The sequence below is a fragment of the Gymnogyps californianus genome, chromosome 25 (genome assembly GCF_018139145.2).
Source record: "Gymnogyps californianus isolate 813 chromosome 25, ASM1813914v2, whole genome shotgun sequence".
Lineage (NCBI taxonomy): Eukaryota > Metazoa > Chordata > Aves > Accipitriformes > Cathartidae > Gymnogyps > Gymnogyps californianus.
The window spans coordinates 903,808-926,569 of record NC_059495.1 but is presented as its reverse complement, the minus strand read 5'-3'; the positions used below and the strand labels follow the sequence as shown (position 1 = coordinate 926,569).

The following is a 22,762-nucleotide window of genomic DNA, read 5'->3' as shown; positions in this document are numbered from 1 at the left end:
GAGTAAAACGTTGCATTTCAACTAAAGCCGGGGCAGATGGCGGAGGAAAGCACTGGAAACTTGTCTCTAATTCCTAGCGAAGGACAAACCTCGTGGGGACCGGAGATTCGCTTTGGATAAGCTGCAAAACTTTGGCTGCTTTTCTAAAGCTCATCCGGCGATCCCGCGCGTCCAGAGCCATATGGGCTGCTGCCAGATCCCCCGGCCCCGGCAGCTGCCGGATCCCCCGGCCCCGGGCGGCACAGGGGGCAACCGAGGGGGTCCTCCGGCATGTTTTTCTTTGGGAGAAAACGAGTCCAAGGAGGTCTGTGTCCCCGGTGCAGGGGGCACCTGCACGGGTGCCACCCTCCCGGGACCGACGCGGGCTGCAGCGGCCGTGCCGCCGGCGCAGAGCCACGCGGCACCGAGGGTTTTGCCCGCGGGATGGAGCAAAGGCCGTCTCCCGCCCCGAAAGTCGGCGGAGGTCACGGCACTGCCTTCGGCCGGACCCGGGCGGGCTGAAACCAGCCCGGATCTGCAGACACCCACAGAACCCAGTCCAAAGGATCAAATAGTAGCTAATTAGCTAATTAGCTTCTTATTAGCAGCTAACGGCCAGAAACTTCACCGGCATCTGTCGCCTTCGCTGGCAGATCGGGTGGATGCTGAGGAAGCTGGATGCGCAGGAGGGCTTCAGACGAAGGCTCTCCCAGCACCCGCGCCGCTCTGCCCGCCGCCCTCTCGCTCCCTCTGCCCCCGTTTGTGATACCTCGCCGGTTTCGCTTTTGTACTCGGCGCCAGCGTCTTTGAAGATGGGCACTTAATACATTATTTAAGGCAATAAATAAAGCTCTTGACCTTTCCTTGAGCTTGCCCCAAGACGCTCTTCTCCTCCTGCGTTTTGGTTGCTCGCCTGCGTCATTCCTTACCCTGCTCTGTTTCCCATCGCGCTTTCATCCTGCCGGATTTGCTCTCCATTAATCACCGCCGAAAAGGTGCGAGGCGCGGGAGCGGCTCCCTGCCGGTGCCGGCGGGAGGGAGAGGACGGGCTCCGAGCCCTCGCGCGTCCCTCGGCGCGGCTCAGCCCTCCCGGGACTCCTCCCGGCCTCCGGCAAGATCGCTCCAGCTCCCTGGGGGCTGTCAGTCCCTGGGATTGCACCTCAATCGTTTCCGAAACGGGGAGCTGCAGCTAAACCGCCTTTGCGGTTTAACAGGATTTTTCACAGCCTACACAGCAGAGGCTAGAGCTGCTCATCGCCCGCTGTTGTAATCTGCACCGTTAAGCCTCCAGCTCTGAGCAGAAAGCTTAACTTCGCTTTGCTTATTTGCCTTCTCTATTCCCTCGCATCCGGCAGCCATATTTCAGGGAGGAAAAGTTAATCTTTTTTTTCCCCCGACTCCAGACAAAGGCATTTCGAACGAGATACAAATTGCCGATGAAATGACTGGCTTTGAGCCTGGGCTGGGAAAGGCCCACTTAAAAGAGTCCCCGCCAAAGGGAAGGCAGTCGTTTGCGCGAGGCGCCCGGGCCTCGCGCCCCGCGTTTCTTCGTCTTCTCCGGGGCGCTGTCGTGGATCAAACAGAAAATAGCCGAAGAGCAAAGCGTAGGACGCGAGCGACGGAGGTGCCCTGCCCGGGCGAGGAGCAGCAGCGACCGCTGCTTGGAGCCCGGGCGGGGGAGGCTCCTGAACCCCGGCGTGCTTTCCTGCCTCCATCTCACACCTCGGGAAGGCAAACAACATTAGAAATAGCTCCCCTGACCTTCCCCCCTGCAAAGCTCGGTGGGCACGGCCGCGGCCGAGCATCCCCGGGCCACGGGTTGGCCCGCTGCGTCCGGCGTTGGGCTGTGGAGGGCTCTCGCTTCGTTAGCTCTCATTATTAGCGCCGTCTCGGAAGAGAAACGTACAGCCTAACGCGGAGGTATGCTCTCCGTTGAAACTGAAAAGTTATAGATGTTAGCTTTGTAGCTTGGTGAAAACGCTCTCTTACGGAACCTGAAATGACCGAGATGAGATTGAATTAATATGTACGGTTTTTTTAGAAAGATTTCTAGCGCAAGCATTTCATAAAAATGCAAATCTCAGCTGAGATTTATAATTAGTAGAGATACGTGTGGAGCTAACAAATTATCAGCACAGCCAAGCTCCCCACAGATAATTGCGCGGGGCTGGGCGCAGCGTCCCGTCGCAGCCTCCGAACCTCCCGCTTTACCGCTGCGGCGCCTGGGAAACCAGCCGGAGCCCCGCAGTACAGCGGGATGCGCGGGGATGTAGCGGAGCACCCGGAGCATCCTCTGCCAGCCTCCTGAGGAGGAGGCGGCAGGATGAAGACCTCGCGGTCCACGTGTCCTCAGCAGGGCGGCGATCCCAACGCCTCCGTACGCTCCTTCTTCTGTGAGCTGCGGACATTTCCCCGGGCATGGGATCGGGAACCCGGTGTGCCAGGAGCTACAGGCTGGCACGAGGAGCAGAGAGCTGCGGCGGTCCAAGATGTGGTGGTCCTGTTCCCTCTGGGACAATCCCTTCGGAAGAGATGAGTTGGCACAGGTTGATTTTTACCGGATTTCACGCCTTCCTGAGCGTCCCTAAATCCCAGACCCTGGACGCCGCGTCAAAGAGCTACCAAAAAAGTTGTTGCCGTTGCTCTAAAGTTTTCGGGGAGGAGGTGAAGCAGGAAAGGGCAGGAAGCCTTTGGAGGAGGGCTACTCTTCTCCAGGCAGTCCTCCGCCCATCCCGCTGCAAGGCTTCATTTCTCTTCCCTTCTCTCTCTGCCATTTCTTCCGGAGGCCAGGAGGAGACCCTGGTGGAATATTAACTCCGCGGTCGCCAAGCGATTATTTATGACAATCAGTGCTTTCGGGTCCTTTGACTCCTCTCCGTTAATTAGACTGCGGGGTGTAATAAACGTGATGGAAAGTGCCCAGGCGCGGGAGGCAGGGAGCTGGGGCCGCTCCGGGGAAAGCACGGAGGAGCAGCCGCGCCGGGGAGAGCGGCCACCGGCCGCCGCATCCAGCCGCAGCTCTGAGCAAGAGGGCAGAGCTTTTCCCCTCTGAACCGAAACGCTCATCCGAGGTCTGCCGGAGCAGGAGCCCGCTGCCCCGCGTTACGCCGTCCCGGCACGCCGGGGACCCCGGGGTGCACGCAAGGCTCGGTCCCCGCGGGGACGAACGATGCCGCGCGTGTCCCGGGGGCACAGCGGGGATGAGTGGAAGCCGGGGCTCGAGGCAGAGCTGTCCTGCCCCTGCCCCGCACTGGAGAAATATTAAGAAAGGAAGGAGAAATGAGCTCATTTAAATGGCGTTTGAATCCCCCCCAGGGACTCTTGCAGAAGCAGAATGCGAATAGTGCGGCTCAGCACTGGGTCGAGAGCCGAAAGCGGCTCTGCTCCAACAGTTATTGAAAATTTAAATCCACAAATTAAACAGATTCTTTTTTATGATGATAGAGGCCATGTCCCGGGTCCCCGAACACCTCTCACTCCGTGCAGTGGCGCCTCAGGGACCGACGCCGGCTGAAATATCACTGCTCACCAGCGACTTATGGGTTTTGGCAGCAGCTCTCCCATTTCCAACCAGCCCCGCTGGTCTCTTTGGGTCCCCTGGCCGGGTGCTGAGCCGGGTGCTTTCTGCTCCCCCGGGGTTTTCCTGGAGGAACGGGAGAGGCGAAGCTGCCAGCCTCCCCCTCGCCTTCCCGCCGCGCCGGTGCGGGGCTGGTGTCTCGGCTGACTTCTGCTTTGAGTTTTGACTTCATTTTTTAAATTATCGCTCAAAGCGCGACCGTAGCGAGAGGAGGAGGAGTCGTGACGTTTGTGTCACAAAAGGAAAGCTTTTTGTTTCTTTATTCTTTAAAGGCTGCCTTTTCTCCTGCTGCTACCTGTTGCTCTGAAGGGATTCGGTGAAAGGAAGCTTTGGGATGACAACACCGAAATCGGAAGCCCTGCAAGAACAGCAGACGTCATGGGTGACAAATGTAAGGGTCTTACAAAACAGGAGAAAAATGAGGCATCAGGAAGAGAGGCGAGCTTGCCTCTCTGCCATTTAACGCCACAAAGCAGCCCGGGCAGAACAGCGTTCCCTCCCGGCAGCCGGGCACGGCAGAGGCTCGCTGCTGCTCTGAAGCCACGGTGGGGCAGGAGGAATTGCTCCGTGGAGACTTCTCCCTGCAGAAGGCAGGGGGGTCGACTGAATAAAGGGGCTGATGAAACGTGTCTTTTTCCCTCAGAAGTTCACAGTTTTGCTGCAGAAAGGCAAACACCACCAAACGCTTTCTTAATCTACAATTATTCCAGTTCCAGCAGCCCGTGGACAATAGTTTTGGGTTATCAGGCTCATCTTTATTTATTAGGGGATTATTTAAAGAAACCTGACGAGTTTCAAGACCTGAACCCGTCCCGTGAGCGGGAAGGAGGCTGTCCATGCAGCACACTTTCTGCCAAGGCCAGCAGCCTCAGCATCCTCCTCCTCCTCCTCCTCCGTCCTCCCCGGGGCAGGCTGGCCCTCCCTCGCTGCACACCAGTCCCTGGCTCGGCTCAGGGGCACTCGCCGGCGTGGCCAGAGACGGACAGACTGCTTGGTCTTCCAGCAGTAAAGCCAGGACCAGAGCAAGACTCCAGGCTCCCTGGTGCAGCCCCTTTCCCTGCCCGGGGCCGGCGAGCTGGGTGGGGAGGGTGGGGTGTGAGCTTAAAAAAGACTCGGGTCTTGGTCCAGGTCTCCGATGCAACGCAACATAGGGCAAAAGGGAGAGAGGCAGAAAGAACGCGGAAGAAAACCTGTTTTATTTCAGTGCAAAACTATCCACTTTAAATACCCTTTTTATTACGTTATCTGCATAGTAATACTAATAATAGATCTTGGTGGCAGTTCTAATGAGGCTGGAGAATATAAAGTTTCCAATAAAGTTAATTGTTGCCTTTAATACTCTCATACATTTATACATGGTAAATCTTTAAAGAAAAAGCACTCATTCCTTTGCCATTAAACATTCAGGACTGACCCATCCTTTGATGGGCTGAAAGCACATGCTCTGCCGGGTCAGTGACTCAAGCAAAAAAGCCGAGTTATCGCCGAGAACACCTCCATCAGAGCGTGAAGTGGGGAGCGGGGGGGATTTTTCCTTCTTCGGGGACCGGGTTGCCTCCTGCCTTGGATCTCTGCTGGAGTGAGTTTGTTTGCCCTGTGAAATTCTCCAGGGACTGCCGCAAGCAAGTAATCCTTTTTATTTAAAACTCTCTAACGGGCAGTAGCTTAAAAAAACCCCTGACACAAAACCATTAAAAAACTAAACAGGGCCTCTCTCAGGGTAAAAAGAAACACTCGCCGTCGCCCTGAAACGGAGCGTTTCCTGGACCGCTGGCCAAAGCCCTGCCTGCTCACGCTGCTGCTTCCCCTTCTGCGCAGGCTGCTTGGGGTCGGGGCTCTCCGGGCCGCGAGCCCCCGCTCCTCCCGCCCCGGCGCTTGCCGCGGGGTCCTCGGCTCTTCCCTTCCCGCGGGATGCCGCTCCCCGGCTCCGCCACCGCCGGCAGCGGGGTAATTGGCGGGGGATGCTGCCGTCGGCTGCGCCGGCGCTCCAAACAGGTGGTTGGATAATTAAGTGTGCTTTATGCACCCAACACTGTTTTGCTCGGTGTAATTGCAGCTTCCATATAAATAATTCACATGGAATTATTATACTGAGGACATCACCCGCCTCCTCGTAATTTGCTTAACTGAAATAGGCTCTTTCATCACTAGCGGTGATTTGCTTTAAGACCGTGTACACACCATCCCTTACAGGCTGACTTGGGTGGAGATTACTGTAAATTTAATTAAGTTATGCAAATTGTTTGTCCACTCTGCGGCGGAAGGGTGTAAGGCCGCTGGACCGTGCAGTCTAAGGGCAGGGAACGGGGGCAGTAAGCCTGACGCCTCTGGAAGGAGCGGGTTATTCTTCATAAGAAAATGATAACAGTGACCGGCTTGCGACCTTGAATGCCGCGCCTTCTCCTGAGGGTGGTTCTCGTGCTTGGCGCTGACCGCACACCGGGCACGGAGGAGCTGGCCTCGCCTCACGTGCCGAGGTGGTACCTTCGCTGTGCCACGGCAGCGAGAGGCAGCGCCTGCTGTTACTGCATTGAAGTTGCAACGTACATCAGGGGCACAGGAGCCGGGGGAGGCAGCAGCTTTCCTCCCGTGCCGCGCGCTCGAAACGGAGGGTAAAGGATCCGTCCCCGCCGCCGGCCAGCGTGCCGAGCAATAGCGGGGAGGGTGCCCGAAGGGCAGCCCCGGTGCTGCTCCTGCAGGCGGGGGATGCCGGGAGGAGGAGATCGGGGCGAGCCCCGGGCAGCCCCCGGTGCCCCTTGCAGACTGCGAGCGGTACCGTCGGGCTGTTTCGGAGCCCCGCAGCCTTCACACGCATGGCCGCGAGCATCCCTCCCCACCGAGCATCCCTCCCCCCGAGCATCCCTCCCCACCGAGCATCCCGCTCCACTGCCGCCTTTGCGAGAGGCTCTCCCCCCGCAGCGAGATGCCACCGAGGCTGGAGATGGGGACGGGAGCCTGAGCAGAAGGTGACTTTATCTCGCGGCGGCAGGCAGGCCAGGTGGCGGGTGCAGCCCGCGGCTCCTTCCCGAGGCCGGCGAGCTGCCCCGGCACGCCCCGCTCCCGAGGCTGCAGTTACCATGGCATGGCGGCTGCTCGCCCCGATAAGGCAGACAAAGCGACGCTAGCTGCTCTTCGCTATTCAGGAGCGCTCGCCGAGATGAGGCTGGCAGCCGGGTGGAAAAGATCGCTCCAGCCCTTTCTCCTGCATTGTCTCCTCCTGTCGCCGCCTCGCCGTGCCGACTGCTGATCAGCCTCATCAGCCGGATAACCGGCGTGGGAGAACGATGCTCGCTGCCCTGCCGCACCTCCGAAACTGGACTTGGGGGTCTTCCCAGTCCGGGGGCGGCGCTGGGCAGCCCACAGGGCATCACCATCCACCGGTGCCACGGAGACCCCGGGGCCGGGCTCCCCTCGCCGCCTGCGGGCAGGTGCCCGGCGCCTTCGAAGCACCGGCAGCCTCCGAGGTGCTGCGCAGGGGTTTGGGTGCGGCAAGCCCTTGCCAGCGCCCGAGGACAGGGCTATATATTGATAATGGCAATAATTCCTGCCTCGGAAGGGGTGGAGAAGGTGTACGTTTGCCTAATGCTCGAGGGAGGTAAATTGCCATGTAAGCACAAAAGGTTATTTTGACACGCAGGGAGTTTCCCCCGAGCGCTGCTGGCACACGGCTGCCGGCACACGGCCTCCGGCTGGCTCCATCGCCTCCCCGGGCGAGGACGCACGATGGCAGCAGCAGCAGCGACGTCAGCCTCCGCATCCCCGTCCTTGGGACGACGGCCCGGCAGGGATGATGGATGTTGCTGCCGCCGCCGCTTCCTGGGTGCTGGCTGGTGATCGGAGGCCGTTGTTTATCGCCACAGCCCTGATCCTTCCTCCCAGCCTCCGTTCCCGTCACCCAGCCGCTGCCTCACCGTAAAACACTCCGCTCAGGGGTGGTCCGGGGGCCTTTCTGGCCAGCGTAAGAGGCGGTGTAGCCATGATGCTCTCACGTACGGGCACGTACGGGAAGGGTGAGCGAGGGCTGGGCGAGAAGACGGGGGTGTGCAGCCCAGCCCTGCCCCATCCTGGGCCCCGTCGCTACGCCGTCCCTTCTCCCAGTGCGAGCCAGGGGACGGCGACCCATCCCGTACCGCTCGGCTGTGGCACCGCGTCGGAAGGGTCCGGCTGCTCTCAAACGAAACACCGACGAGAGCTCGCCCCTTGCGTCTAGGGAGATGAAATCACTCTGCAAACATTAATTAAGAAGGAGGCTTCACAACACCCCCGGGCAGCGTGATTATCCCCATCTTACGATCCCGAAGCTCCGGCACGGAGAGAATAAGCGACCTCTCCAAGGTCACCCAGCGTGTCAGCGACAGAGATGGATTCAGAGCCCAGGAGGGGGCTTTAAAAAAATCTCCTTATCTTTATTTTTTATTGCATTTAAAAATAAAACACAGTTATTAAATATCATAATACCCATAATAGATTTTAAACTTGAACTGCATCCAGAGATGCTAAATGATAAATATAGCTATTATCAGAATAAGCACTCAGTGAAATTGATAGCTAGCATTTGTTTAATGAGTGTGTGTACATACACATGCAGAGGCACGCATGTGCGGAGAGGGGGAGAGATTTCGAATGCAAATTTAGGAAGGGAAGTTCTTCGGCAACAGCGAATTGTCAGCTCGCGGGGCTGAACGTCCCCGGAAATCACGGAGACGAAAATTCCTGTTTTAAGGAGCGCTTGGGACCCACGCCGGTGGATCCCACACCGCTACGGCTCCAGGACCGGGCACGCCGGTACGAGAGCTGCCCCGGCGCAGGGCCAGGAGGGAATCCTACCTGCGTTCGGGCTGCGTTCAACGAGCAGCTCCACGCGTTTGAAGGGGAAGCTTAACGTACGTCGAAGCGCTTACAGTGCGGCGCTGAACCCGGGGGGCCGGGGGGGGCCGGCTCCCCTCCGGGGGTGACGCTGCCTTCGCTTCGGCCCTGGGAGGAGGGCCCCGAGCCCCGGTGCACCCCTCCACGACTGGGTGCGCGGTGTGAGCGAGCTCAGAGCCTCAGCAGAGACAGCGTTAAATCCTGTCCTGCTAAAGGTCACGGCGAGACCCAGTAAATGCCCCGTTTAACAATGGGGAGAAATATTTTTATCAGTAACCTTTCGAGAAGGTAGTTTAATTGCATGCTAACAGTCATTCACGGAGGGCTGCTAGGAGCGGCGTGGAAGCAAACGCCGAGGCTTTGAAGGGTCGATAAAGTTGGGCTCTCGGCTTTGCCGGGTTGGACGCGGCGCGTTGCCCCGCGTGGCCCCAGAGCTGCTGCCACGACCGAGGCAGAAGCCAAAGCTGACGGAGCTGTGTGCCGCCGGTCAGGCGGTGCTGTGAGGGCAGCTGGAGGAAGGGTGCTGGGGTGGGAAGGTTTTCCGAGGCAGCGGCTGATTTTGGGGATGAGGGAGCTTTTCTTGTCAGTGCAGTAGCCTGTTTGCATGCAGAATGCAAGAGCTGCGGTGCACAGGGTAGAAGAGCCAATAGTTCACAGGCATCACCCTAGGGGTGCTGGTGGGTGCTGGGCGAAGAGTGGGTGCCCTGGTTATTTAGGGATGAAAGCAGAGCACCTGGTGGGGGGGGGCAGCTGCCACGCGTTACAGGGGAGCCTTTAAGATGGTGCTGCCAGGAGCAGCCTGCTTTCAGCAGGAGGCACGCAAGCTGAGAGGAGCAGGAGCACCTTCTTGCAGGGCTCACCCGGGTCCCAGAGGCAGAGAGCACGGGGTGGGGGGCACCCTCCCCTGCTGCCCCCCCTGCTCCTCTCAGCCCTCGCCAGCGGCGATGAGGCTGGGGGTGCTCTCAAGGCCTGTTTGGAAAGCAGGAGGCTGCTATGAGGTATGTGCAGTGTTTTCTCTCTTTTGAGCCTGGTGGTGCACGCAAGAGACGCCGCAACTTGTTCTCCTGGTGCTGCTTCTGTCGTTGGTGGAAACGCTCAAGCCCCCTGCAAGGGAGAACGCGTAGCCGCTCGTGCCCATCCCCGAGCATCCGCGTGTCCAGGCGGTTTCTCCCTCCGAGGGCTGGCTGAGGAGAGTGGCTGCGGTTAGCAATGCTCCAGGGAGGGAGTCTGTCTGTCCGTCTGTGAGGCTTTCTTCTAGGCTCGCCCAGTAACGCGACCTGCCGGAGGTGCCCTCGGCCAGGGAAGGGGCTGGGGCTGGGGCCCCCTTTTGGGTGCAGGGAGAAAGAGAAAGGTTATTCCTTTCAGTTCAGCTCGTTTCCTCTCGGCTCTGTTGGTTTTGCTGAGCTGAGCAAATCGCCCAGCTCTGAATGCGCTTTGCAAGTGTTTCCGCTCAGGGGGTGCCCCCTTCTCCAACCCATAATGATCCCTCTGATGCAGTACTTAAACAGGTTGTTTCCTCTCTCTCTGTACGCTCTTAATCTCATCTTTTCCGAAACTGCTTTGCCTTTATCTTTCTCGGCTCTAAATATCTATTTGCATCCCCTCCATAATGTCCTGTTTCAGTTGTTGAGCACTTACAATGCAGAAATTAATGTCTCTCTCAGTTTTAATAGCTGCAGGGCAAGCGAGGTGTGAGGTCTGCTGCAGCAGTTATCTCGGGGCTACCCGGGTGTGAGTTTTGGCTGGAGGCCCCTGGGTGCCGCAGGGCGCCGGGAGCTCTGCACCCACTGCAGAACAAGCCCTTCTCTTCCCAAGGGCTGTTTGCTCTCGGGTGAATCGTGCCCTTCTCTCGTAGGTGGTCAGTAGGGGTGAGGAAGCTTTTTCAGAACTGGCAGCGCCTGCAAGAAGCCTTGGTGGGAGAGTTTTTCTGTCACGGCAATCAAAAATGCTGTGGTGGAGGGAGAGCGGGATTCGTTCCTGCCTATTGCTGCAGGACCTCCGTTTGGGGTGGTGCAGCCAGACAAGAGCAGAGCCTGGAGTCTGTTTTTAAGGGTGCTGAGCACCCTTAGACCCCGTGAGTTTGGGGGAGCTTAGGCATTGGATGAAGCTTTGGAACCGAACGCTTCTGAGAAGCTCGTGGTCTGTGGTTGAGGTTGGACACGGACGGACAGGGAGAGCTCCTGAAAAACCCGCACCGCCCCAGCTCCGTGCTGCGGTAGCTGGCAGCTGCTAGGTATCGATGGCACCGCTTCCTGCGGGCATTAGGCGGCTTCGTTAGTAAGCGCCGGGATCTTCTGCTGAAGGGGATGCAGTTGCATCCAGCACCGTTACGGTCCTGCTAAATGGAAGAAGAAATTAAACGGAGGGTGATGTCGGCGGCTGGAGGGAGCAGCCTCCCCCAGGAACCCCGGGGCGCCTCGGCAAACAGCCGCTACGGGGAGCGGATCGAGCGCTTCGGGGACTTCAGCCGAAGCATACGGGGCCAGAAGGGATAACCCGGGAGCTTCGCTGTTCTAAGACACAGCGGGCTTTAAAGCGGGCTTCCGCCTCGCTCCGTGCAGGGATGCGACGCTGGTGGCAGGGGGAGCAGCTCGGTGCCTGCCGCCCCCCCCCCCGCCCCCCCCAGCCCTGCCCGTGCCACGGCTCGGCCGGCAGGCTCTGCGGCTGCCCCGGGGTCAGCAGCCGATCTCCATCCTTGACCCCACCCCTGCTTTATTTATTTCTGTGTTAGCAGAAGCATAATATAAATAAAGCCCCGCCATAAAAATGTCAGGAAAAGTTCAAACCTATTCATTATCCATTTCGCTCAGATTAAAATTTCCATCAAGGCTGCTTGGTTTTGACTTGAGTTGCTTTCCTTTTAATGAGCTTGATATAGAAGGTAAAAGATGCTAATTCATCCTTACATCTCTATCATCTCCCAGCTTTTGCTATATAAAGCATCAAGGTCGCATTCTGGGGAAATGTCTTTTTACCAAAGGTGCCATAATAATAATGAAGAAGCAATTTGTTTCAGCAAACTGCCTACAGTAATGAAGCTTAATTATAACCGTGTTATTAATACTGCTGCTTAAGGTAATTCACTTCTGAGCGGGGCGCAGAACAGTAAACTATAATTTAAACAAGAATCGAGACCTAATTTAAATCATCAGATCTGCTGTGGAAAAAAGGCAAACAGAACGACTGCGCGCGCCGGCGGTCGGGAGCTTTCCCTCGGCTCGGCTTCCCGCGAGGCTCCTGGCTTCGTCGTCGCCCCGCTCCCTCCGAAGGGCTGCGGCGGCCGGCACGGAAAGCAAGCCGTTCCCTCTGCCTGGGGGGCACGCTGGTGCGCAGGCACCTGCAGGCAGCTCGTAGCTGTTACTGTTACTCATAGCGCCTCTAAAATACCAAAAAAAAAACCCCAAAACCCCCAATCTGTATGCCCTAAAAGAAAGGCGAGATACGTGCTTGTGCGCATGTGCCTGTGAACAGCGTTCAGGGAAGTCCCACGTGCTCCCCAGAGACTCTCTCCCCTGCCAGCCTCAAACGCCCGGCCTCGCCTCCCAGCCTTTCGGCAAACGTATGAAATGGCACCGTCGGAACGGTGGTTTTGGTTTTCATTTCTTCTTCCACCCCGTGATTTTTAGGGCACGTGCCTGGAGGCTTGGGATCCTTGCGGATTCCTAGTGCCTCCCATCACGCTGCTTCCCCCGCTCCTGCCCGTCCCCAGCTGTGCTCCTCGACTCGGGATCGCTCTTTTCCAGGCTGAGCACCGCCATCCAGGTCCCTTCCTTCTTCTGTGCCAGCCCGCTCCCTCCCCGCCAGAGGCACGCGGGCCGCTGCGTGAACTTCTTCGCTCTCGGGTGCTCTTTCCTTTCTTTTCCAGGCCTCCGCTTCCCCCTTCCTCCGTAACAAGCTGCCTTCCCTTCGCGCAGCTGTAAGCCCTGACATCCTCCTTCCCCGAATCCCTCGTTATTTCTGTTTCTTCCCTGTGCTCTCTCACCTCAAAGCCTCCTTTCCGCTCCCACTCCCTCCCGCAGCATCTCTGCCTCTCCGCTTCAGCGCTCGTGCGGTTACACCGGCTCTGCTGAGCCAAAGGGCACGAGATGGTACTTCTGCTTTGCCAGCAGTAACGTTTCCTTGCGAACCCCGCTTCAGAGGGAAATGGAGTGAGGAACCGCAGTGTCCTCTCTCTCTCCCCCCTTCCATTCCTCTTCGGGGCTCGCTGTCAAAGCCGTATTTCCAAATCCCAGCGTGCAAAATTCATTCATCCGCACTGGGTTCGGGCAGCTCGGGTTGCTCGGCAATTATACCTTGCCACTGCCAGGTGTGGCTCTGCTCAACATGGTGATGAGGAGGAGGAGGAAGAGGAGGTGTGGAGGAGAAGTAAATAGGTGGAGCGTTTCTTCTCGGGAAGGGGGGAAAAAAGCCTCCATCACTGTTCCACTTGACTGCAACCTCCCGCAGGCTGTTTCATCTCATATTATCTAAGCTCCAAGGGGGTGTCCAATTTGAGGAACAATAACTATAAAGTCATTTACAGTCCCCCGCTGCGACACAGCGCATGATAGCCTGTGTAAAGCAGCAGACAGCCTTGATGGCCCCGTCTGCCGAGCCGGGCTCGGGCAGTGGCGCGGTGCTGCCGGGGTAAGCCGGCTCCTCGGCGGCGAGGGGGCCTGCTGGGGAGCCGGCAGCTCATTTCACGCCGAGAGCGGCGCAAGGGCAAGGCTTGAGCCTCCCGCATCCCTGCCGCGCTCGCGGGAAGGTCGTCGGAGCTGATGCGCGGTTACCGCCCGCGAGCTGCAGACCTTCTCCGCACCGGCGTTTTCCTTCCAATTTCCCACTGCCATCGGCGCAGCTCCGCGGAGGTTACGATAGGTGTGATGAGCCCGTTCAAGCCGATCCTGCCTGCGGAGCTGGACCAGGAGCAGGAAATTGGAAAAAAAAAAATACGGTCGCTTAGTGTCCTGCCTTCAGAAATGTGCTGGAGGGCTCCCCGTTTAGGAGTGGTGTTGGGAGGACCCCGGGGTTGGGTTGGAGGGTCGGTGGGTGCTGCAGCGGTGAGCTGGGAGCTGTCTGGGTGCGGGGATGCAGCTCCGCTGCAGCTGCTGAACCGGACCTAGCATTTGGGTGCAAACATCCTCCTGCGGAAAGCTCTTCCTCGCCTCCTCCACAGCACTGACTGACTCATCTTGATGTTTTCAGTCTCTTTCTCCTTGTGTGTGAGTTTTGTTTTTTTTTTTTTAAATAACTGCTTGGGACCATGCCAAAGCTAAAGTAATGGAGGCTTCTAAGGAGGGGTTGTGTTACAACGGCTGCCATCGCAGCAAGCGCCGACCGGCCTTTGCCTCGGAAACCTCGGCAGGAGGCTGAGCGAGCCCCAGCGTGACCGTATCTCCCCTGGGAATGAACGCTCCGGACTCCGAGGCTGCCGGTGACAGCCCTGCTCACCTCTCCTTCCGTGGCTGCGGGCTGCTGCTGGTTGTTTCCCCGGCTCCGCACGCAGGCACGGCTCGAAATCGGGGGCAGTCACCGGGAGACTTTCCCGATGTTAAACACGGAGCAAATGTCTTCCAGCCTGAAAGCCAGACTCCCACCTGTATCCCCAGGATAATTCCTCTGGGTCGGAGTACTCCTAACAGAGCTTTTCTCCTGAGTTAGAGACCCACCGTCACACATTCGTGTCATGTGGAGCTCAGCCGCGATATTCCCGGTGCCGGCGCAGCTCTGCTTCTGCTGGGCTGCTGTCGGTCCCGGGGCGCGGTGACTTCTGCGGGCTCGCTCTCCGCTGCCGGCTCCGACGGCACACTTCATAGCTGCGCTCCTGAACTACAGGCTTAATCCCCGATAAGAGACTTGATCTCAGCGGGAGAGAGTCAACTGGCAAACACCGCGAGTGATATAAAGCAGCCCAGCGGGACTGAATGCATTACCCAGAGATTATTTTACGAAAAGCAGGGGAGGGGAAGAACCAGGGAAAAATGGAAGTGAAACCCAGGTACTGAGTTTCCCCGTGCATTCGTGTCGCCTTGTGAAATGCCTGGGACTTCCCAAGCCCTCCTCGCGCTAACGTTTAAGACGAAAAAACCAAGTCCAGCGCCTGTCTGGGAGACACCGGAGGACGAGGTGGAAAGGGCTGTAGGCTTTCCTCCATCTCGCTCGCTGTGCAGCTCGGCGAGGAGCCCGTCGCCAGGCAGGAGCTGCTGCGAGCCCGTCGGGAAGGCGGCCGCAGAGCCCAAGCCGAAGCCCTCGGAGAACGCAGCAAGAACGCCGCTCCAAGGCGACGTTTTCTGGATTGTCCTTAGGCCTCTCGCTCGCCTGCTGTCCCGGGCAGAGGGGGCTTACGCTGAAAATGTGAGAGGAGGTGTTGGGTTTCCCTCGCGCTGGTTTACTCGGCTGCTGGAAGAGGAGCAAGGTGGGTTACGGAGCCTTGCGCTCCCTGGGGATTGCTCCCCCAGCCGAGCGGTTGCAAGGCTGGGGCATCAGCGAGCGAGCTCCCTCCGGAAGGTGGACTGAGGTGACTATTGGGAGAACAAATAATAACGGGTACACCTCTGAAATGGGATTCAGAAAAAAGCCTTCTGCAGAAATACTCTTGCTAGGGCTGCCCAAAGAATAAATCGAGTCAAAATGAGGAACTCTGTGACAATTTCTATGGATGTTCTACATGATTCAGTACTGGGGGAGAAGAATGAACCTATTACAGTAATTAACTTATTGCACATCAAAGCAAATGTGCTAAAGAAGCTTTTCTGTGCAGCGGTTCTATTCAGCGGAGGAAGAAAATAGAAGAAATAGGGGAAATAAAGCGTGCCCTCCCTGCTGTTAGCACCCTTTAATTGAAAGCATCTCTCCAGAGGGCTCTTAAACCTGTGAACTGGGCGCGAAACCCTCTTTGGGTGCACCGGGACCTCCCCGGAGCCTCTTCCCAGCTCCCCCTTGCCTTGAAGGCCACGAGAAGCCCCCGTGGGTGCACGGGGCAGAGGTGGCCAGAGCATCCTCGCTGTCCAGGGCGGCTCCGGCTAGCCTGGATCGAATTTAAAACAGAGTTTGAGAAGGGGAGAAAAAGGAGTCAGTGGGGACTTTGGGATGAGCAGAAGTTTTAATTGGGTTTTATCTATTAGTTAATCAGGAAGTATTTCGGTGACAATTAGGTCAAAGCCTCTGGCATATCTGTGAAGCAGCCATCCATCATTAGCCCTACCTGGGCTTGCAAAGCGGTATTTATGGATTTCCGAGCGGGTGAAAAAGCCCTTCTAAGAAATTAAGGTGAAAAGCACACTCCTGACCGCGGGGGCAAGGCTGTCGGCTGTGATGGATGGCCGGCAGTGGGGAAGAACAGCTGTTTGTTGGGTCCAGCCAGGTCTGAAAACCTTCTGTCTGTCAGCAGCAGCCTGTCCTGGAGCGAGGGTTCGTCCCGAAGGAGCGGCGCTGGGGCTGCCCGCGTCCTCCAGGACCCGGGCCCGAGGTGGACGTGATGCTCCGCAGCCAAATGGCAGCAGGAGCATCCACTGGCCGCGCGGCCCGTGCCGCGGGCGAGGGGACCGATGCGGATGCTGTGTCCTCTGCCGGCATCGCCCGCTGCCTTCGGAGGGGAGCGGAAGGGAGGGCTGGACGCGGTCGTGCAGGGCCAAAACGCGGGCAGCGGCGTGGCAGGCTCCCTCCCACGTGCCGGGGAGCCGGTTTGGTGGCGGTGCGGAGCCCGGCTCTCTGCAGGCTGCTCTAACCTCGTTGCCGCAGTGAGAAAATAGCATTTTCCCCGAGCCGCTCTGCACGCCTGCCAGTCTAAATGAGTATTTTTTTTGCACGGCTCTGCCCAAACATGCTTATGTCCTTGAAACTCAGTTAGGCGCCCGATGCCGTTCTCCTCGAGAAATTAGGGGATAGAAAAGGGAGCAGTGCGGGAGATCGCTCCCGTCCCTTTGGAGCTGGGGCTTGGGCAAGGCTTGGCACGGAGGGGACAAATGATCCCCGGTCGATCTGTGCGGGACAGAGCGATAGCCTTTGAAGAAGAGCTATTTAAGCATCCTTCAGTTACCTCTTCCTTTTGAGCTAATGCTGGGCCATCCCAACTGAAATGATTTCTTAGAAGGGGATCGAGCTAAGTGACATGTGTCCAAAAATCTGAGGAGTTATATACGATGGGCTAAAAATTGTGTTTTTCAGTGTTCAAAACAATGTCTAAATAATACATATTTCTGGAAAGGAAGCTAATTTATTGCAAGGAAGCAAAAGACTTGGAAAGCAGCTACGAACCGTTTTTTTAAATTGTGGAGACAAAATACTTCAGTGGGTATGATCTGGGGTTTGGGGATGTTTGCGGGCTCCCTTGTTTCGCTTCCTCATTCCCTGCCATTTTTCTGGATCTTGAATTTTGGGTTCAGTTTCAGATGGCCTTTATTACTTTCAGTCTTTCAAGTTCTTGGCAGACAAGAGACTTATTTCCCTCCCAGTTCGAGTTTTCAGGTGAACCCCCAACCGCGGAATTCACTCGGCTCCAAAAGGCCCAGGGCTGCTGACCCGCAGGGCGCCTTTCAAGGCGCGCTTGCTCATTCAGGCTACGTCGGAGGCTGCGGATTGAACGGGAGGTCAGGATTTTCCCCGGGGAGCCGGGCAGAAAGCCTGTGAAGCTGGTTTTAGTGTTGGAGACCCTCGGAAAGATGCGCAGACGGAAGCAGAGGAGGCACTGCAGCGGTTTGCTTTCCTTCTGCGCTCACGGGTCGCTACGGGGCGGGGGGGGTCCTGCAGTCAGTCCGGTGCCAAGCATCCCTCTGTCCGTCCCCAGCAAAGCAGGGCCCCGTCCCAGGGCTTTGCGCAGCTCGCTTCCCTTTGCGCGGGGAGAAGTTAATTGCTGGGCGCGGCGATTCCCGAGGCGTGCAGCGGGAACGATGGGCAACGTCCCTTTCCCAAAGGACGCTGTCGGGATAAGTCTGTTTGTACAACAGCTGCAGGAAAGGGTCCGGATAGTCTGGGTGTGGGATGCTCGGTCCTGTCCGGCATCCAGAGCCCAGGGAAGCGCGAAGCCCCGTGGGGAAAGCCAAGTGCCGGAAAGGTGGGGCTGGGAGAACCGACTCCGTCGCATCTTGAGGTTTTTTTTGCAGGAGATGAGCAGCTCGGAGCAGGAATAGCAAAGCCAGACCTGACCTACTGAAAGATTTTTTTTTACTCTGAAGGATTTCTGAGCTGGCAAGCAATAACTGTGTAAATAAGCCTGTGGTGGTTTTTTTCCTTAAATAATTCTGATTCAAGAAATGTTAATTGGGCATCTGACTAAGGATTTGGTTTCATCCTTCCAGCTCGCCGGGGAGCAGCAGAGGGAAGGGGCAGCTGCCGCAGCACACCTGAACGTGCGGCCGGCGGCCAGGAGAGAGCAAGGAGCGGCACTGAGCCCGCTCCCGGCGGGAACGTCTCCTCGGAGGGAGAAAATGAGCGAGGGAAGGACATCTTGAGCCGCAGCTGAATCGCTGAGGAGGCGCGGGAATAATCACACTGAAATTACAGGTGAGGCGAGGCCGGCTTTGCTTTCGGGGGGCCTTTGGAACCTGCGGACCTCGGATGCGAGCGTCGGCGGCTCGGTTACACAAGGTCCTCCTCGCTAAAACCAACACGCTTGGCCATTTCCCTGCCGGTCTGCAAGAGGCCAGGCAGCCAGGAGCCCTTCTCTTTTAATTAGCTGCCGCGAAGGCTTTTCAGCAGTAAATGTACGGAGCTGCCGGGCACGCCGGGCACATCCCTCCTCTAGGTTAAGTGGTAGTTACTCCTAATTAGGAGCAAATAAATATTTTATATGCTTTGGACTACCGCAAGTGACCAGCGGAAACCCAGAAGTGCTGGAGAACATCTCCTCGCCGCAGCCGCCCCGCAGGGTCCCCTCGAGGGACGCCGCAGCCGCGTCGGCTTTCCCTGCCGCCGCCGCCTCGTCCCTGCACGGGGGACGGGAAGCGGCACGGGGGGCCCGGCTGCCCAGCCCTGCAGGGAGGCTGGCAGGCCTCGCTGCTGACGCCCGTCAGTATCGTGCACGCGCCTGGAATTGCCCGCCGCCGCCGCAGGTCTGTGTCCCTGGCATTCCCGCTCCTCCTGCTCCTCCGCTGCCGGCCCTTTGCAAGGTGTCCTGGCAGGGAGGAGGAAACGCAGCCGCAGCTTTGCCTTTTATTACGCTTCTGTTCTGTAATAACCAGCAGTGGGTATTCATTATTATTTAAACACCCCGTGCTTCTGAAGCCTTGTTTAGGCGGCGGTTTTCCACAGCATATGTTGGAATTTACAGTAAGTGCAGCCGCTCTACAGTCAACATTTGGTTTCTCTCGCCCACGGACTGCAGTGCTAATTAGGGGAGGCTTTCCCTTGTTCTCCTGGGCAGGTCAGGCACGGCAATTAGCATTTTGCAGAGATCCAAGAATAGCAATGGGAGAGCTCAGCCTGCAGGAACGTGGCGGGAGAGCTCCTGGCACGGGGCGGAGGGGGCTCGGGAGCTCACCAAAGCCGCGGTCCCCAGCCGCCGGGGCTGGCCGGGCTCTCCAAAAGGATGACATGTGAGGAGGACGAAGGAGAAGGAGCGGGAGTCTTCATCTCTGCTGGAGAGATGGTGAAGCTCTTGCTGCCGGGCTGCTGTGCGCTGGGTGCGGGGCAGCTGTGTCCGCTGCTGCCTTCGCTTTCTCAGCCCTCAGCAGGAACCACGAGTCACGCACGTGCTCCTCCAAAGCCAAACGTCGAACTTCGCGGCTGAGCTTTGTGACTGCATTAATTAACGAAGCGCTGGGGTCGGCGCCCTTGATCCTATGCCCTCAGGCATTAGCCTGCAATAAGCTTCCAAAGCGTTAACAGGCCGGGTCAGGGAGCCGGTCCTGGGGTATTTGTGCGGTGCACGATGCAAAGCTTTCCAGGCACGGGCTTTGAGATTGTAGAATCAAATTAAACTTCTGCCTCCTAGGCAGTGATGCCAGCTCGGTGGGATAAAGAGCACCGCAGCCCCCGGTCACCGTGGCTGCTCCAGCAATTTCGCCTTTATACGCACGCACACGTGGCCGAACAAAAGCGGAACGGGTCCCTGCAGGCAGGGAACAGCAAGCAAAGCCGCCGTTGTGATTCTGCCCGCCGAGCAGAGCCGGCCCTGGCTTCCTTGCTCAAGAGGATATCTGCCAGCTGCTCTCTCTAACTTTATTTGGATCTTTCCGCATTAATTGCGAGAAGAAGGGCTCAAAAGTTCAGAATGGGAGAGAGGGATCTTTAATGTAGGAGGCTGTTGTCTCTGAATTGAGCTTTATATTATTATGTAAAACATAAAGGGCATTAGGTAGAAAACTGAGCTGATTAATTGAAGAACTCTGTCTTCTCGGGCTCTTCCCCCTCCCTTGTTTAACGAGCAAGGAGGTAGAATTGCTTGAGAAATGAAGCTTTTTACTCCCAGACTCGTGGCGGAGGATGGTCCCCATCCGGCACCCGCCTGCCCCAGGTAGGAGAGCGGCGCTGGTCCCGGGAGGGGGGGATGCCCTGCCAGGCTGCAGGTGACCCCCCGAGCCTGGCGGGGCACCCCCGGAGGCTGCTCCTCTGCCAGGGCCTCTCGCCGCAGCCCAGCCGGTGCTGCCGCCGAAGGCGTAATGAGAAAAGCGCCCCTTCCCCCCCCCCCCCCCCCCCCCCCCCAAATCAATAGGGAGACCTAGGGGGTCACCTAATTGGATCCTGCTCACCGAGAGGCCGTTACAAGGAGAAACCCAACCGCACCGCTTCAGACTGTCTGCGAGATTGTAAATCACGTCCGGAGCCCGGCTCAGCCTTCTCTCCATCTCGATGCTTCATCGATCCGGCGCCACGGCTCTCCTCTGCATGAGAGAGCAGGCGGCCGAGGAGGCGGCGGCGGTGGCTGTCCTGCTGTGCCGAGCCGAGCCGGGCTGCCTCGGCCGGGGCAGGCGGTGCTCCAGGCTCCCAGGGATGTCCTTTGGTTGTTTTGCTTAGCAAGGAGATCGTTTATTTTTTCAGCAAGGAAATTCACTTGGGTTTGCTGCTTTATTTATTTGTTTTGGCGCTGGCTTTGGAAACACTCCAGGGATGTTGGCTAAATAAAAGCTAATTAATTTGGTGGTGCTTGGCTTTGCCCAGCTGCCGCCTGGTCTGCGCAGGCTGGGGTAGGAGCCTCTCCTCCCCATCCTGCCCCATGCCCTGCTGGGGCCACAGCCGCCTGTGCCCCACAACTCGCTTTGGTTCTTCATCTCCAAAACCTGAGCCTTCCTTTTCGTGCTCAGACTGGACTCAGAAGCCCAGTTCCCCAGGAAAAAACTCTTCCCAGTAAAATCCCGTACATAGATGCATGGCCATGGTGTGCATCCCTTGCAGGAATTTATCTAAAGCAGCCTCTTCTTGTCCTCCTCTAGACGAGTAGAGCCGGGATCCGTTCCTCTCGCACCGGGCTGGACCTTCCCACCAGAGACCGTGCCAGCGGAGCAGGTAAGGAGCGCTGCTGGGAGAAGTCCCTGGAATGCCGGTCAGCCCTGCGCCCACGTCCCCGCTTCTCCCTGCGCTGGAGGAGCCCTCCCGGTTCAGAGATGCCGCTGCTGCCTCGTGGGGCTAGGGCTCTCCTGCCATCGCCGGCCGGGTCCGCTTTCATAAATCTGAGCCCGAGTGATTTAGAAACTGCTTTGCCTTCCCTGCTTGCCTAACAGCCTGCAAACTCCCATCCACTAAATCACCTGCCTGAAGGGAACGCTTCCAGCTGCAGCACGAGGGTGGCGAAAGGGAAAGGGATGTGCAAAATGGTTGAAAAAGCAAAACCATTGGGGAAAAAAAAAAAACAACAACCTGGGCAAAGATAAGCTGGGAGTGAGCCTCGCCAGCTGCGCTCCCCTGGAAAAACACAAAGCGGAGCTGAGGCGGCCATCATCTGTGGGATGCTTCTCTGGGACGTCCTGCTCTGGCTGGAGCTCGCCCTGCAGCCGGCAGCAAACCCTGCCCGAAACAGATCACTGGCCCTCCGGTTCACCTGCAATTAAAAAAAAAAAACAACCTAAAGAAAATATCCTCTGTGGCTCATGCCTCTCCTGTTTCTATAGGGCTGTGAGAAGCGGTGTGAGTCAGAGGCGCTTCCGAGCTCGGGGAGGAGGCTGCGTCCCTGCCGAGCCGCAGATAAAAGGCGATCGGTCCCGGAGGCGCGCGGGGCTCTGGCCGCCCGCGCCGCTGCTAATGCACATTTACTGTCGCGTCCTTGGAAAAACGCTCGGAACTTGCTCGAGAGCCTGCGTGTGCTCCCTCGGATACACCCAGAAGGATTGCTCGGAGAGGAGCAGGAATAATCACCACAGACCCAAGATAAAAAAAAAAAAATAATCAAAGACTAATCCTAAAAACTCTCCTTTAATCTTTGTGCTTCCAGACCTAGTCTCCCTTTCATCTAGGACTTTGCTGTTCTCTGGTTGTTCTACAGTTATAGAAACTGCAAGGCTAGAAGAGGAGAAGAAAAAAGAAAAGATTAAATTAATGAGCAGGTAAGCAGGTTTATTATTTCATCTGATCCTTCCTTCCTTCCTGCTAATTTCTCTGAGCCAATTTGGGAGGTAGAGCCCAACGTTAACTTTGTGACAGACTGTTGCATCCGTTTTCTTCCTGCACCGTTTCTCTGAACAACATGAAGGTCCAATTTGCGTAGCGCTTTAAGGAACAGCGCAGCGAGGGCGTATCGGCCGAGCCGGGGCGTCCGATGAGAAAAGCATTTGCCCGCATAAAAATAACGAAACGGATCCTTTGGGCTTCTGGTAATTATCTATGCGCTATGCCCTCATTAGGCAATATAGGAACAGCAGCCGCAGCACCCAGCACGGGCGCAGCGACCCGGCTCGGCTACGGCTGGAGCGGGTCACCAGGAAAAGCAACTCACCTTCGGCGGCTTCAGGAGCAGACGCTGCGGAGCGAATCCCTGCCATCCGAAAGGAGTCGAAGAGCGGCGGAGAGATCCGCTGCTGGGGAAGCGCTCCGGCCTTTCTCCGTACTCCGGGAAAAGCCTGCACCGCCTCCGAAACCGGAGTCGGGAGAGCGCGTTGAGAAGCGGGAGGCAAAATGCCTGCGTGGAAATGGATGAGCATCCTCCAGCCTGTTGCTGAAGGCTGTCCTGAGACTCGCTTAAAGATTAAGGTCAAGGTTAGGTATCTCTCTGCACTGGGCGTGTGAGCAATGTCTCCGCAGGACTTTGAGACGTCCTGGGCAACGTCTTGCATCCGAGCAAGGGCACAAAATAGGTTGAACTGGAAATGTGGGCAGGGGTGGGAGAGGAGCGTCAAAGCATCCGGGTGCTGAGCCCGCTCTGGCTCTTCCCGTCGTCTTCAACATATTGTGCTTTCTGAAAACATTCTGAGTGGTTCTAGCCGTTCACAGCTC

General features: G+C 57.5%; 1 long non-coding RNA gene across 1 annotated transcript; it reads left to right on the top strand.

The window, feature by feature from the left end:
* Nucleotides 1-9,308: 9,308 nt before the first annotated feature.
* On the top strand, nucleotides 9,309-22,331 carry LOC127025743 (uncharacterized). Its single transcript, XR_007767695.1, has 3 exons — nucleotides 9,309-9,420; nucleotides 17,698-17,902; nucleotides 20,770-22,331. It is a non-coding gene; the product is annotated as an uncharacterized LOC127025743 (long non-coding RNA).
* Nucleotides 22,332-22,762: the final 431 nt, after the last annotated feature.